This window comes from Leuciscus leuciscus (assembly GCF_965113295.1).
Source record: "Leuciscus leuciscus genome assembly, chromosome: 10".
Lineage (NCBI taxonomy): Eukaryota > Metazoa > Chordata > Actinopteri > Cypriniformes > Leuciscidae > Leuciscus > Leuciscus leuciscus.
Window position 1 is genome coordinate 14452584 of NC_138734.1, and position 15113 is coordinate 14467696.

Sequence of the window (15113 nt, forward strand, 5' to 3'; positions counted from 1 at the left end):
CCCTTAGGGTGTACTCACTTTTGTTGCCAGCTATTTTGACAATAATGGCTGTATTTTGAGTTATTTTCAGAGGACAGTAAATCTTTACTGCTATACAAGCAGCACATTGACTACTCTAAAATATATCCAAGTTTCGTTTCTATAGTATTGTCCCTTGAGAAAACATACTAAAATGGTTACTGAAATGTGAGGGGTGTATTCACTTTTGTGAGACACTGTATATCAAATGGGCAATTTTTGGTCTTATTAAACTAATTCTTGTTCCAGAGCAAATTGATAATTTCATAACTTTATATTTAACTTAATATTTAATGCTATATTTAACAAAAAATCCTGAACTAGAGCACTGATTTTGTAAGTTTGACTGAATTGTGTGCTTGTTTATTTCCTATTTACTTTTATAATGGCTATTGTCGTTAATTTAAATATTGTTGTTCAATAAATATTATTTGTTATTGTATTTGGCCTTGAGAAATAGTGCAAGTGATCTTGAGATGGACTTCAGTGAAAGTTACATTATTACGGCATTAGATGGCATCAAAGACTGTCTTTATGAGTGACTTTTTCTAAACAAGGAAGTTTATTTTAGTGCTGTCATGGAAATACCCTTAACTTTTAAATGGACAAAGACAAATATATCGCTTTCCTCAGTGGACATTCAAACTGATTTTTATTATTGATATAATATTATAGACATCGACCTGAAGAATGAATGTCATATCATAAGGTACACTCGTCGATCTCCGTCTCATAATACTCTACTCTACGTAATACAATAATCTTCAATGAAGTGACTCAACGTTCAATCGTTACTAGTTCTAAAGTGACGTTTTAGAATTAGTAACGGATGCTTGGACTTAACTTTTAAACAGTCAACTTGAGATTTGAATCAGTGGCGGAAGGAAGTAGTTCTGCACAAAAGAGTGTTTTTAAAGACACTCCATTGTTGTTTCTTATTCATTTACTCATTTATGAAATATCGCACTCGTAGCCATGCGATATGGCTGTATATCAGCACGCTGGGATTACCGAATCCCAGCCGTGCTGATATCTAGCCATATCGCATTGCAATGAAAATCCAGTTTCAGAGCGTTTAGCCATAAAAAAAAAAAAAAAAGCATACATTGGAAGAGTGGAAGAGCAACCTTCCATCCTGCCAGAATCCTTTGTACAACAGTGAGTACAACAAGAGTTTTAAATAAGTGATGAACCGTTCATGAATTATTCCTTAATTTGTAAACATGGATGTGCCTTCCAGATGGGGCCTAATTTTTTCATCATGGGATTGTCCAGTCCACTTCACTTAGCTCTCACATTAAATAACTTGTGACATCTATATGAGCTAAAGGGTTAATCAACAACAACAAAATATTCTGTCACCATACTCATACTTATGCTGTTATAAACCTGTATGATTCTCTGTCTTACATAGAAATTTGACAAAAGCTCCTCTTTCCTATACATCAAAAAAACGAATAGGGGTTGTAGCTGTCACTTTCAAAGCAGTGGGTGGAGCAAAGGAGGGAATGGGAGGCTGGGCGGGACCAGCAGCAATGAAGGAGACAACCAGGGGAGTGGACGAAGGAGCTTGGTAGCCAGGCAGGACCGACTGGGTAGATGGAGAGGAGAATGACAAAGAATGTTGCTACTGCACATACACTGTAAAAAAGGATTGTGATTTTAATAGTAAGAGACTGTAAAAATGCGACAGTAAATACCTGTTAATTGTTTAACAGTAATTTTCCTTACCATATACGGTAAATAACTGTAACAGATCTAACCTTACATTTAATGTACATGTACGGCTACAATTTTAATGCACAACGTGGAAGCAAAGAACCCCCCGGCGCTAAGCGAAGTTCAGGAAAAACACAGAACATTTTCACAGAACAAAAGTCTCAGGGAACAGAACTGTGACAATACAATAATGTCATACACTATGCCTGCAGAAGTGCCAGAGGACAAACTTGTCTCATTTTTCCAATACGTCACTATGCCACAAATATTTGCAAGGTCCTTTGAGGGCTTTTACTAGGTCAATGATTTGATATTTTGTCTTTTTATCTGATACAATAAATATATTTACTAAGACACCTACACGGATATAGTTAATCCATTTTATCAATAGCCAATAGAGCTCTTTTTTCAAGTGATTCAATAAAGGCTGAGAACTCTTCCCTGTTTTTCTTTAGATGCCAAGACAGTCTTGCTTTGCTGAAAAGCTGTAGACAGATCCTGTGATTTTTGAGCATAAACGTCTTTGTGAGTAGGAAGACAAACTGCACTTTAGTAAAAGTAATAATGTGGCATTTTGCGACACTCAAGAGCTGCTCATGTCTTTAAAGGTAGCCTTGCACAAACATATTTTGTGTAGTGAGATATATCTCAAGGCTAGGGATATCTGTATGAAATAAAGCCTTTGTGTAGCAACCACAAGAAACAGACAAAGGGAAAAAGAGTTCAATAACGAAATAGATTGTACTCTGAAGGGAAAAAGAACACTACATATGAACTACGTCACCCTGGGAATTTCACCCAGAGAATATTATCCATGCACAGGTTCCCTACTAAAGACAAGAAGAAATGGAGACATGGGTATAAATGCAAAATTACAAAAGTTTATTATAATAAAAAATAAAAAAAACCAAAGGCACAAAAAGGAGACAAGCCCAAAACATTCAAATACAAATACAATGTGAAAAAAAAAGGAAACTGCGGCCTCTATTAAGAGGCACCCTCGCAAAAGATACCTACGTTCCCCTCACAAACACACACACACACACACACACACACACACACACACACACACACACACACACACACACACACACACACACACACACACACTGCACGCTCACACTCACAGCACAAGGGCTCTAGTGAAGTGATAAGTCACGACACATGGTGAAAACACCACCACCAAGAAGAGAGGGGAACAGTCAATTTCCTATGCCAAAGAGGCCACAGCTCCTACAAAGAAACCACACTATCCACACCACACACACACTCCACAAAGAAGACAAATGAGTAAATGATTATTTAAGTTGACAGGTGGATGGCAACTGTTCATCCATCAACAAGCTTTGATATCAAACCTTAGTCCAGTAAATAAATAAATCATAAACAACCAAATTCAGTAATCTTTAACCAGTCAAAAAAATTAAATAATAAATAAATAAATAATCTATGTTATACATATACACAAATCAAAACAATTAAATTCAAATGAATTAACAATATACATAAATAAATCAAGATTCACATCAATAACATCTATGCCAAAGAAACAGTTCAAAACAAACAAAATTATACAAAAGAAGAAAAGACACACATAAAAAAGGGAAAAACAACAAATTGATCCTACTGCAAACAAAAGCTCAAAACGACAATCAAGCAGAATTCCAAACAAACTGAGCAGAGCACATGGCAGTTCGTAATCTGAAATATGGGCAAAACATTCACTGAGGCTGCGTGTGAAGCAGGGATATGAGGATTTTGAGCGCAGTAGTATCAGAACATCGTCAAAACAGCCTATGACAAAACAGCGGTGACATGACTGCCCGAACTGCAATCCCCCTGAAATTCATACAAAAGATTAAAAGACAATGTATACATTTTCTTAACAGGAGAAATTTAGAGCTATCAGATTCATAAAAGGACGTCCCTTTAATAGTTCACAGCAGGCGTCAATCACACAATCACGAACTAGAAAACAATACAGGCGAGTTTCTGTCGGACCAGTTTAACATGGCGACAACAATCAATTACAGTTTTTGCCCGTTGCTTGAACACATTTTGCAAAACTTCGCTCATTGTGCCAAAACTCTACACACAAGTAAACATGACACAACACTGGGAAATATACCATTCACATTTGTGTCAAATTGAAACTCTACTATCAAAACCTAAACTCTGCTATCAAAACCTAACATTCCTTTATCAAACTGTAACTCTGATGACAAAATGACACATACTTGCATCATATACATACACTTTCAGATCAGAGGGAACACACTAGTCTACTTTATATAAAACACTGCAGTCTTTGATTTTCACTGTTTATTCAGAAGGCATATTTTCAGGAGGCACATTTTCAAACAACCAAAAAAGCAAATAGGCCTACTCAATACTGTACATTGCAGCACTGTACATTGCAGTAACATGAATTCAGATAAAGCAAAAAAAAAAAAAAAAGAAAGAAAAAAACACAATACTGTAAACACAGAAAATCATGGCAATTGTGCATACGTGGGCTCATGGATCCCCCCGTCTGCTGGGGTCTGGCCACAGGACCTCATCGACATCGCAAGCAATGTCTTCTCCCGCTAGGCACCGGGGAAAATATCCCCTTGCATGTCGAAACCATCCATGGATTGCTGTCACCTGAATGTCTCCGCAGGCCTGTTCCATTGCCTGCAGAAGAGGCATGCTGGCATGTGGTTGGCGGTCATATACGCGCCATCTCCAAGCCGAAAATAATTCCTATATAGGGTTTAAAAATGGTGAGTAAGGGGGCAAGTATACCACTTCAAATTGATTGTGGTTGGTGAACCAGGCCTGGACCAGAGCAGCCCGATGGAAACTGACATTATCCCACTACAAACCTGGGCTGATCTGTTCTGTACAACTATATTATGGAGAGCATCTAGAAATGTAAGTATATGTTGGCTATTGTATGGACCTAGTTTTGCATGATGATGCAGAAGCCCTCGAAGGCTTATGGCGGCACACAATGTGATATTTCCCCCGCGCTGCCCCGGGACATGCACAATTGCCCTTTGGCCAATTACATTATGACCCCGTCGTCTTGTTTTGCTCAGGTCGAATCCAGCTTCATCAATGAAATTGAATTCATGAGGCTGTGCAGCTCCATCCATGGCCAAGATTCTCTGGAACAAAAAAACTAACTTTTTGTAGCTGGCTGATTGGTGTTCAGTTTTGCAAGTATGTGTCTTCAGGTGTTTATTTGAGTGGTTGCAATAACCCGATGTGTTTTGTATTTTGGATACATGTGTTTTCCAAATGGCACCCTGAGATTTCATTTTTGAACGAAGTGTCTTATGTATGAAATAGAGTGTAGTATGCAGGACCAAGTGTGTTGTATAAAGGAGTAAGTGTGTTGCAGAATTGCAACTAGAGTGCAAAGCAGTGCTTTTGTTTAAGGTATGGGTACATGTGTTTGAGGTATGGTAACAAAAGCTTCAAGTTGTGTTACTTTAGTCTAAGCATGGGTCTTTAGTGTTCAAGCAACGGGCAAAAACTGTAAATATTGTCATACCCGCACCTGAAGGACACAGACACCCGCGCAGCAGCCATCCGGTAAAGACGGAGGAAACTGAACCACGTTTGTAGTGGAAAATAGGTTGCAGCATCAAACAATTGCCCACTAAATAAGAGCAACAAACCATTTAGTTGACACATACACACTTGAGACTGCACTCACTCTACCATCGGTCCACTTACCCACAGCAGCATGTGGCACCAGGCCAAAGAACGCAAACAAACAGCCGAAACCTCACCTAAAGACTAGCCTGACTATGTCAGACTTCGTACTTCCGCTCAATTTCAGTTCGCTTCTGTACTCAGTCTGAGATAGCGACCTATCTCCCAGTTTTCCTCCGGCCTCAAAACAGCCGGCCAATCAACGGACAGAGGGCGGGCTGAGAGCCGTGACGTAGACGCTGATTGTACCGTGGATGCGTAGATTTACTTCACATAATCTGCAGAAGTCGTTCACAGCCATGTTCACTCCGGTATTTCGCTCGATGGTTTTGTTTTACAGTGGAAGTTCAATGCGGCTGTGCCGGCGCATAACACACGTCATAACCAAACGTTATGTGATTGGCTTACGGGTAACCAATGATTTTAAACTTCAGACAAGCGCCCCCCCGCGAGAAAGAAAACGCTTTTCAATTATGCCCTTCCAGACTCTGCCTACAAAGCAAAGCGAAGTAGCAGAGTTTGGTTTTACCAGGCTACCTGAAGCTCAAGCTTAAATGCAAGCGCAGATTTACTGACATCACATAATTTACTATAACGCAGACAAATAGGATCCTAGCTTATCATGCAACACAAGCATTCATACAGGCTGCTGTGATTATTGCCATGAAACAAGTTGTCAGAGCCACTGGAACTGTCACATCACACACACAGGCAGATGTGTGAACATTCTCCCCAAAGAGTGAGCAACAATGTTAACAGGTGCAGTAGCCTACAACACTCAAGAGGTACCACCCCACTAACAGGGTTGGCAGCTCTGCTTCTGTCAACCCCTCAGCTGGGAGTATGGTGATGACAGGTCTTGGGGAGGGTTCGCTGCAGTGTGCTGAAGAGAAAGCAGGCTAAAAATCCAAGTTAATTTGCCTAAAATGTATATTTATTTTTTCACAATACTGATCTGCTTTAGGCTGGGATGCACCTCAGGCACAAGGCCAGTCCATTGCAGACTATTGATCCTATGTGTACGATAAATTATTTGGTTTGACTGCAATTCATGAATATCTCTCTGGTTTTATACACCACACTTAATGAATGAGACTACAATCCTTCCTCAGGGAAATGTGTTCTTGTAATCTTTCTTTCATTGTGCAGTCTCGGTTTTTATTAAACAATATCTTACAAGGTTCAGAGTGAAACTGGAAGAGATAACATTACCATGCCAATTATGAATGAATTAAAGTCTATACATATTCATGAGCAGCAGGGTAACTTGGGATTTATTTGGGAGTGAAACTCTGCAAAGCAATATTAAAATACCATCAGTTTCTTTATTTTTTTTTATTTTTTATAGCTGCCAGTAGGGTTGGGTACCAAAACCCGGTACCAATATGGAAACGGTACCTAAGTAACCGGTATGTAAACGGACCGAATCAAAACGCAGATTTCTGTGCCTCATTTCGGTGCCACTTAAATGCCCCAGCTGTCAGTTTAAATATTTGCTCTGGTTCTCCGAAACGGACACAAGCATCATCACCGCATGTGATCGCTAGTTAACCTGTTGACGATCGTTCACACCAGTGTGATTAGAACGTTCAGATCGCGTGAATTCAAATCTGCATTCGCGCGTTAGCTGGCGCTGCAGAGACAGACGCACTCAGCGCTGTTATTTAGCCCATCACAACTATTCTGGGTTTTCAACCACATAATGTTTATTTTAGGTTTCAGACATTCAAATACACATAATTATTAGCAAAACAACATTTATAGTTTGTAAAATACACACTGATGGCTATGGAAGCGGCAATAACAATCCTTTCAATTATAAAATGATGTGTTTAGATACACATTGTGTAGGTAACTATAAAATTTACTTCTCACACTTCACCAGCCACTTTAAAGTATTTCAGGAGAAGTGGATGAATTGACGTGTTGACAGATTCAATTCTCTGAACTGCGGTGCTTAGTCAAGTCAAGTCACCTTTATTTATATAGCACTTTTAACAATATAAGCCGCGTTTCCACCGCAGGAACTTTCCCCAGGAACTAGGGACTTTGGGCTGGTACTCGATGTGTTTACACCGCAGGAACCAGGGTCTAAATGAAGTTCCGGGTAAATATTTCCCCCTCCGATAGTCCCTGCTCATGAGGTAGTACTTTTTCAAAGTTCAGGAACTTTCAGGGGTGGGACTTGTGCGCTGCACAAGCTGATTGGTTGCGTTTACGCCGCATTTTGGTTGGATGATTCCACGCAGCATTTTATTTATTTTTAACCTCACTTTTTAAAAAATCTATTGCGGTTCGTGTCGTGGCTTCATGCAGTAAGAGTTGTCTGTCTGCAAATATGGAATTTAATAAAAAAAACTGGTGGACTGGCGACGAGTTTCAGGCTTTATTAAGGGTATTTGTGGAAGAGGAAACTTTCTGCGCGTTCGTCCCAGCCATCTCACGGTCAATGTCCGCAATAGCTGATAACATACAAATTTTATATCTAACGTTAGCATTACGAGCTACTGAACACGCTTTATCAGTGCTCGTCTCTTTTCTGCCACAGCTTTTATTATTAAGTCATTATGTTTACACATTGTCATCTATTGCAAGGCACTCCAAACCATGTTACAAATTTACTATAACAGGATTGAAATAGCGCTTTGAGGTTAGTAACAAACAACTATTTACAAGACTATTCACTATTTATGATTGATAGACGGGGTTCGGGCTTTTTTTAAGCTTATTTGCGAAAGAGGAATTTTTTTGCGCGCGTTCGTCCCAGGCATCTCACATGATAACACTGATAACATACGTTGTCTAATTTTATACGCATACGAGCTTTCTGAACACGCTTTAGTATCAGTGCTCGTCTATTTTGTTTTGTGAATTACCTAAACCAATACATAACTGCAGCACAGTTTGAATCTCCTCCATACTTATAAATGTGGCGCTCAAAACTGATTACTGTCCGTCGCAGACTGGGAGGAGCAGTTGCGCGCAGTTTACCTTCCCGGTACTTTAGACCGCGGTGTAAACGCAAAAAGCAACCGGTCTGGGGCGAAAAAAGTTCCTGGGAAAAAAGTTCCTGGTACAAATTGTTCCGGGTAATTTCGGTGGAAACGCGGCTATAGATTGTTTCAAAGCAGCTTTACAGTGATAATAGGAAATTAAGTAACAGAGATTGTTTTGGCTTTACAGCAGCTCTAGAATAAAGTTATTGTCCAGCTAAAGTTAGTTTTGATTGATTCCCTTCCGTCGCAACGATCATTAGTTATTAACTTAGAGGCCGCTAACACGACACCGTTCTAACAGAAAACCCTTAAGTTCTCTCTGCGCAAACTTTAAAAACGTGAACCTGAAAGAACACTGATGGCGTGCACATGCACATTACGTGTTTAGTCTGTAGCAGGGGCGTTGCTAGACATAAAGCTCTACTGGGACACAGGTCCCCCATTGTTTGTCTGAGATAGCAACAGTAACTAAGGAGGCCGTGGCTTACCGATAGGTCAATTAAATATAAATTTCATATCCGAAAGAATGATTCATTGTTATCACATACAATCAAAGACAGTAGTACATAACACAGCAATGTGTTTATTTTCTATGCTATACAGTGCTGCAGGCAGGGGTGTTTGTTTATAAAACACCAGGCTGGGTAGTTGGATAACTTAAGGCTGGTTCACACGGCAGGATAATTAGGCCGATTTTAGCCCCGATTCACCACTTCCGACAATCTTAAGGATGCTCCGATTATCGTAAAATAATCTGATCAGATATTCCTGGCGTGTGTGGTGTGTTAAGGCTGCTCTCGTCTGCTCGGAAGGACGTCGGGACCGCTCCGATCTCAAATCGGGGATATCCAACATGTTGGATTTATTTGGCCCGATTTCTTCTCGTGTGTGGTGTCCCCCGAGCACGCAGCCTGTGGACTGTGGAGTGTAGCCAATCAGAAAGCGAGGTGACGAAGCGGCGAGGAAACACCGGGAAATATAATCAAAACAGCTGGCGGCATGGCGCACCAGAAAGTCCGGTGGACGTCAGAGATCATCGCCTTTTCTTTTGATAACGTTTTTTTTCGGTTAAAAACAAACTACAAACTATTGCCACTGCATCCTCTTCGTCCGCCATGATTGTTTACTCTGAAGTCACGTTTGATCTCGAGGTATTTTGCGCGATTTCCCGTGTGATCTGGGAATGCTCGGGAGTCAAATCGGTTCGTGTGTGATGTGTTGATTTTGCCGTGTGGCTGCGCACCACACACTGTACGACCAAAACTGTTATACCCGTGATTTTTTATACCCGTGTGTGGGGTCTCTCAGGTTTGGAAAATCGGCCGACAATTTTAAAATCGTCCCGTGTGAACCAGCCTTTAGGGGGGTTGGGGGGCATGCTCCCCCGAGAAAATGTGGATTTCTCAGACCTACATATGTGTATTTTAAGGTGTTTGAAGGCCAAAAAATTGGATAACAATAGCTTTAAAAGCATGTTAGTGGGCATCAGTAGCATAAATGATTTATCAAGCAGATAACTGATTCTTAAACATGAGAATGAGGATAAATGTTGCAATGAATGATCCACACTACAAAATGTTAATGTGTATTGTCAACATTCAAAACTATTTTAACTCTTCCAAAAATTTAGTTTTTGCGTAGTAACTCTACACACAAACATAAAATGATTAGCCCACATACACACCAAACTACACACAGATATGAATTACGTAAAACCACTATCTTGTGTCTTTTGCTTGTTCAGTGTGCAGTGGAGTGTATAGGAGTTTGTCACGTGTACATGTATGTGCACAAATACACTGTATATTTTATATAGTATGTTTGATGAATGTTACAGTTATTGAACTGAACTGAATCAACACTGAAGTGACTATTAACTGAATATTGACACTATTGGCTTGTTGGCCAAGCTGCTTCTCAGGTGATTTTTTTATTTGTTACTATTGTGAAGCTGCTGTGAAACAATATTGTAGCTCATATATGTGTATATATATATATATATATATATATATATATATATATATATATATATATATATATATATATATATATATATATACGGATCTACACACACACACACACACACACACACACACACACACACACACACTGAATATGCAAAAATGCCAAGTCAGAAACTCAACTCTATTTCTAAAGAGCTGTGTGAGTGTGTGTGTGTGTGTGTGTGTACGTATGCATGTATGTGTAGTATGTACAGATATATATATATATATAAATGCATAAATACATACGTTCAACACCCGAGGCTGCCATGGATACTGAGCCCGAGCCAATGCCCGCCACTAACCACGTGTGAGAGCCACCTCTTACCATGGAGCCAGAGCCTGCCAACACGTCCATTCCGGAGCTAGAGCCGGAAGCCTCAGTCATCCTGATTTTGCAGCTGACTTATGAGCCTCAGGCTACACCTAAGCCCTCCACCCCTTCAGCTCCACTGGGTTCCTCCTTCTCTCCGGTTCTGCCTTGGTCCTCACTCCTTCTGGTCTCACCCCGTTCTGCCACGCCCCTGTCTTCGCCTCCGTCTCTTTAGCCAACAGCACCACCTTGGACTTCCAGGCCTGCAATATCGCCCCAGTCCGTCAGCTCTTTGATTGCGCTGGGGTCTCCATCTTGTTCAGCTCCGCCTGGCCCCTAGGCTCCATCCATGAGACCCATCAGGGCTCTGCCTTGGCTCCTCCCTTCGCCAGCTCCGCCATGGTGTTCCCCTCTAGTGGATCCATCTGTTTCCTGTCCTTTACCTGCCCCTCATCCTCCTCCAAAACCCCCTCCCTCTCTCTACCGTTGGACTGTAATTCATGGCCCGAGGATGCGCTTTATGGCAGGGGGAGTACTGTAAGGGTACTGTTTAGTTTCATTGGGCCTCATTTATCAGTCTAACATAGAAATGAGCACTGATCTGAGTGCAGAAATCATCTTACATCACGTGTGATTTATGAAACATTTGTATGCCGCCAATCCCATCATATGAATGATCGTATGTTGATAAATATGGCGGTTGAAAACAATCGACATTTAAATATCATGCCCCTGAAAATTCACAGTTTAGAAGCCTTGCCCCTAGGATTTACGACATGGAGAAATGTAACCCGGCCAAGTAATCTCATGAACATTGATCTTAAACCAACTCACTCCATAACAAATCCTTTAAATTTAATGGTATTCAGAACAGAACAAGAAGGAAAAATAAATTGCTATAAAATTGTATAATAAACTATAAAATAAAAACGCAAATTAGGCTATAGTGGCATTCATTATAATCAACATATAAAAGTCAAGCCCATATGAATTTATTTAAAGTGAAACTGAAACAGCAATGGGTTCTCCTCTCTCATTCAACAATAACCCAAATGTATCTATATTTGCTATGTAACATTTGGTTGTTAAACTATTATTCATCATGTAAAGAAGGCTTTGTACTTCACTTGTGTTCCAGTATCCACGTAAAACAGCATTCGTCATATGCGCAAAAATGTGGGTAGGCACTGGGGGTGTGGATTTTACAGAGGGCCATTTAAATGGAGCAGTGTAACCTTTATGTTTGGTTGACTGCATTTTAGTTTGATGATGAATGGCTAAAATGTCAAGTTAGAAACCCTAGAGCTGATATGTTATGCAAGCACGTGTGAGGCACCTGCGTGATCAGTTGGATTTAATTAAATAAAGATATAAAGAAAACAAATACAATGTGTTAGAGTATCACAAAAACAAGTATAGCTTATACTACTTGTTGCAGTTTTTCGCTTTTGTTAATCTGTTACTTATTTAAGTAAAATATATTTTGTGTAGGCCTATTTATTTTATTCCTTTTATATACTTAATTCCTGTTTTTCTCGGTTCACAGAAGCGCTGTAGATGCGTGATGTGACAATGTGTGAATCCTCATGTTTTGTTGTTTATGCTGCTATTTGCGCAAATAAAGTAAAAAAAAAAAAAAAAAAAAAACAATTGTGGCATTTTTAATGGGTCACAAACTCCCACTAATTCTAATGCCATTTATCATATTGATACAGTAAATGGCAAGTTTTGTATGGAAATGACTGTACTCCCAATTTTCTGTTGTACGTTCATTTTTAATAATTTATTTTGTTATTTTTTGTTATGTGTGGCGGCAGTCGACCGTGAGGGGCTGCCATCTTTACATACATACATATATATATATATATATATATATATATATATATATATATATATCACTGATTCTTGAGAGTCAGGACAAAACACGTTTAAAAAAACTTTTTTTTTAAATACACACTTTATCAATTAGAGTTAATATGTTTCTGCAGAGAAAGGTCTTAGCTATTTAACCATGTAAAGGAACAGGTTCTAAATAAAAACACATTTTTAACAAATAAACATGTTTCCCTTCAGAACTTGATTTGTGTCAACTCCGTCAGACACACTAAAAAGTATACAATTTTAATTCTTCAAATCGAACAAGAATCTAAAGTTCTGAAGTATATTGTAATAGTGTTTAGTTACTCTGATATGTAAAAAAAAATACAATATATAAACTTAAGTTGTGATTTCACACTATTCTGAAAACTCAGATTTCTAAATATCTGCATTTTCAAACTTTGATTTTAATTTCAATATTGTAAAAACAAATTCCTTAAATAAATAAAACATAAGAGGATGTAGATCAGATGGTCCTTTATTACAAAAACAACATAAACTGAAGGAAGAATATTTGTTTTCCCCAAAAAATTAACAAAAACATACAAGCATCCAATGCTGTTGACGAAGATCTGACGGTGTTGACGAAAAACTGACGGTGTTGACGGAAAAAGTGACAGTGTTGACGGAAAAACTGACGGTGTTGACGGAAAATGTTTGAATGTTTTACCTCAGATTTGTGAAGTGTTCACCTGTTTGTCATGATATGTTCTGACAATAAAGAGTAGTTTAAAACCACAATTAACGCTCTGTTTTCTACAACTTTCACTTAGGAGCAAAAATCTGCCTTTAAACTCGAAAGACATTTATCGTGATAATTATCGATATCGACTGATATAAAAAAAAGATCGTGATAATTTTTTTTGGCCATATCGCCCAGCCCTACACTGGCTTCTCATTTCTCTATCTCTGTCTCTACATATATAAATATATATATTAAAGTGCTGGCAAAGTTACACGTTACACAATAATAAGTAGACCACTGCCTGCCCATTCTCTACAAGTCAGATACGTATGGTTAAATAATGTAATGCATGCTATGTATGTGCATTTATGTGTAAATAAAACCCTGAAATAACAGTTTAACCCTTCACTATATTCACAAATAATATTATATTCGCACATCAAGAGGTTATTGGTGGATTTGTCAACTCCGTCAGCTTACAGGTCAACTCCGTCAGACATAGAACCTGACGGAGTTGACGTCTGACGGAGTTGACGTAAGGGCATGTATTTTCCTGCCAACACATGTATTGTACACTGCAGCTAGGTAGTTTATCCTCAGTTGCTAGCTGTCCCAATAACCTCACTAAAATGCTTAAATTCAATCCACTATGGTTTAAAAAAAAGTATCTTAACAGAAAGATGGTATTGACATGGTGCAGCTGTGACCATAGGAATATTGACATTGAATGTACCAGAGCATGTGTGGTAGTGCTGCATTCACCACAGGCAGGGAGATGAAAAGGGGTCCTCAGGGATATAGCTGACCATGCTATTTCCTGATTTAAAGAGCTTTATGAAAAAATCTGACGGAGTTGACAGAAACTGAGGACACAACTTTAATAGGCAGATTTTTATAGAAAATATTGTTTGATGTTCACTCCATGCATTGTTTTTTTATATGTATACCCCTTATTTTTTATTTGATATATATGTTTTCATAATTGTAGAGCTTTTTAAAAGTTTTTTGGGATGGTTAATATTGTGACCTCTTGCTGAGGACAAGTGCAATAACATGGACCTTCTAACCACAGACCATACATTTAAACAAATTGTCCCCAAAAAGATAAAAACGGTTATTCTAAAAATCAGATAGGTATATAGAATTCCTTTAGATTTAACTTTGTAAGTATGTCAATCATGATGAATTTCTTAATTTTTGCTATAAATTTGACTTTTCTATGTGGGACATGTTTTGTCCCGACTCTCAAGAATCAGTGATATATATGAATTCTAAAATGAGCGTGAGATCGAAGGATGAGGGAGCTATCACTGAATGACAAAGTCTTAAAATATATTCCTCACAAAAAATATAATGTGACCTAGGATTACAACTTACGACTCTAAATATAGTGCATGAGTCATATGGACCACTGCTATGATACTTTTTTGGTTTCATTTTTGTAGCCACAGTGTGGACATGTTACAAACAAACTGAAAAAAAGTAAATAACGTAATAAAAGTTAGAATTTCAACATTTTAAAGTTTAAACTTGGGGTAAGAACAACACTAAAATGAAAAAGCACCAGAATAATGTTTTAAAACAGAACAGGTTGCCTAATGACTTATGAATCATGTCAGCACATGCCAGGGCAAAAAGTTTCAGTCACTTATGTTAGGTTTCTGCTTAGGGTGAACATTATGCGGACAGTGGAATCAACAACATTCACTATTTAGTTTGTCCATATTGTTTTTTATTCCACATTTTGCACTTTATTCACCTTTGTCTACTAAGATGCCCTCAATATCAAAAATGGT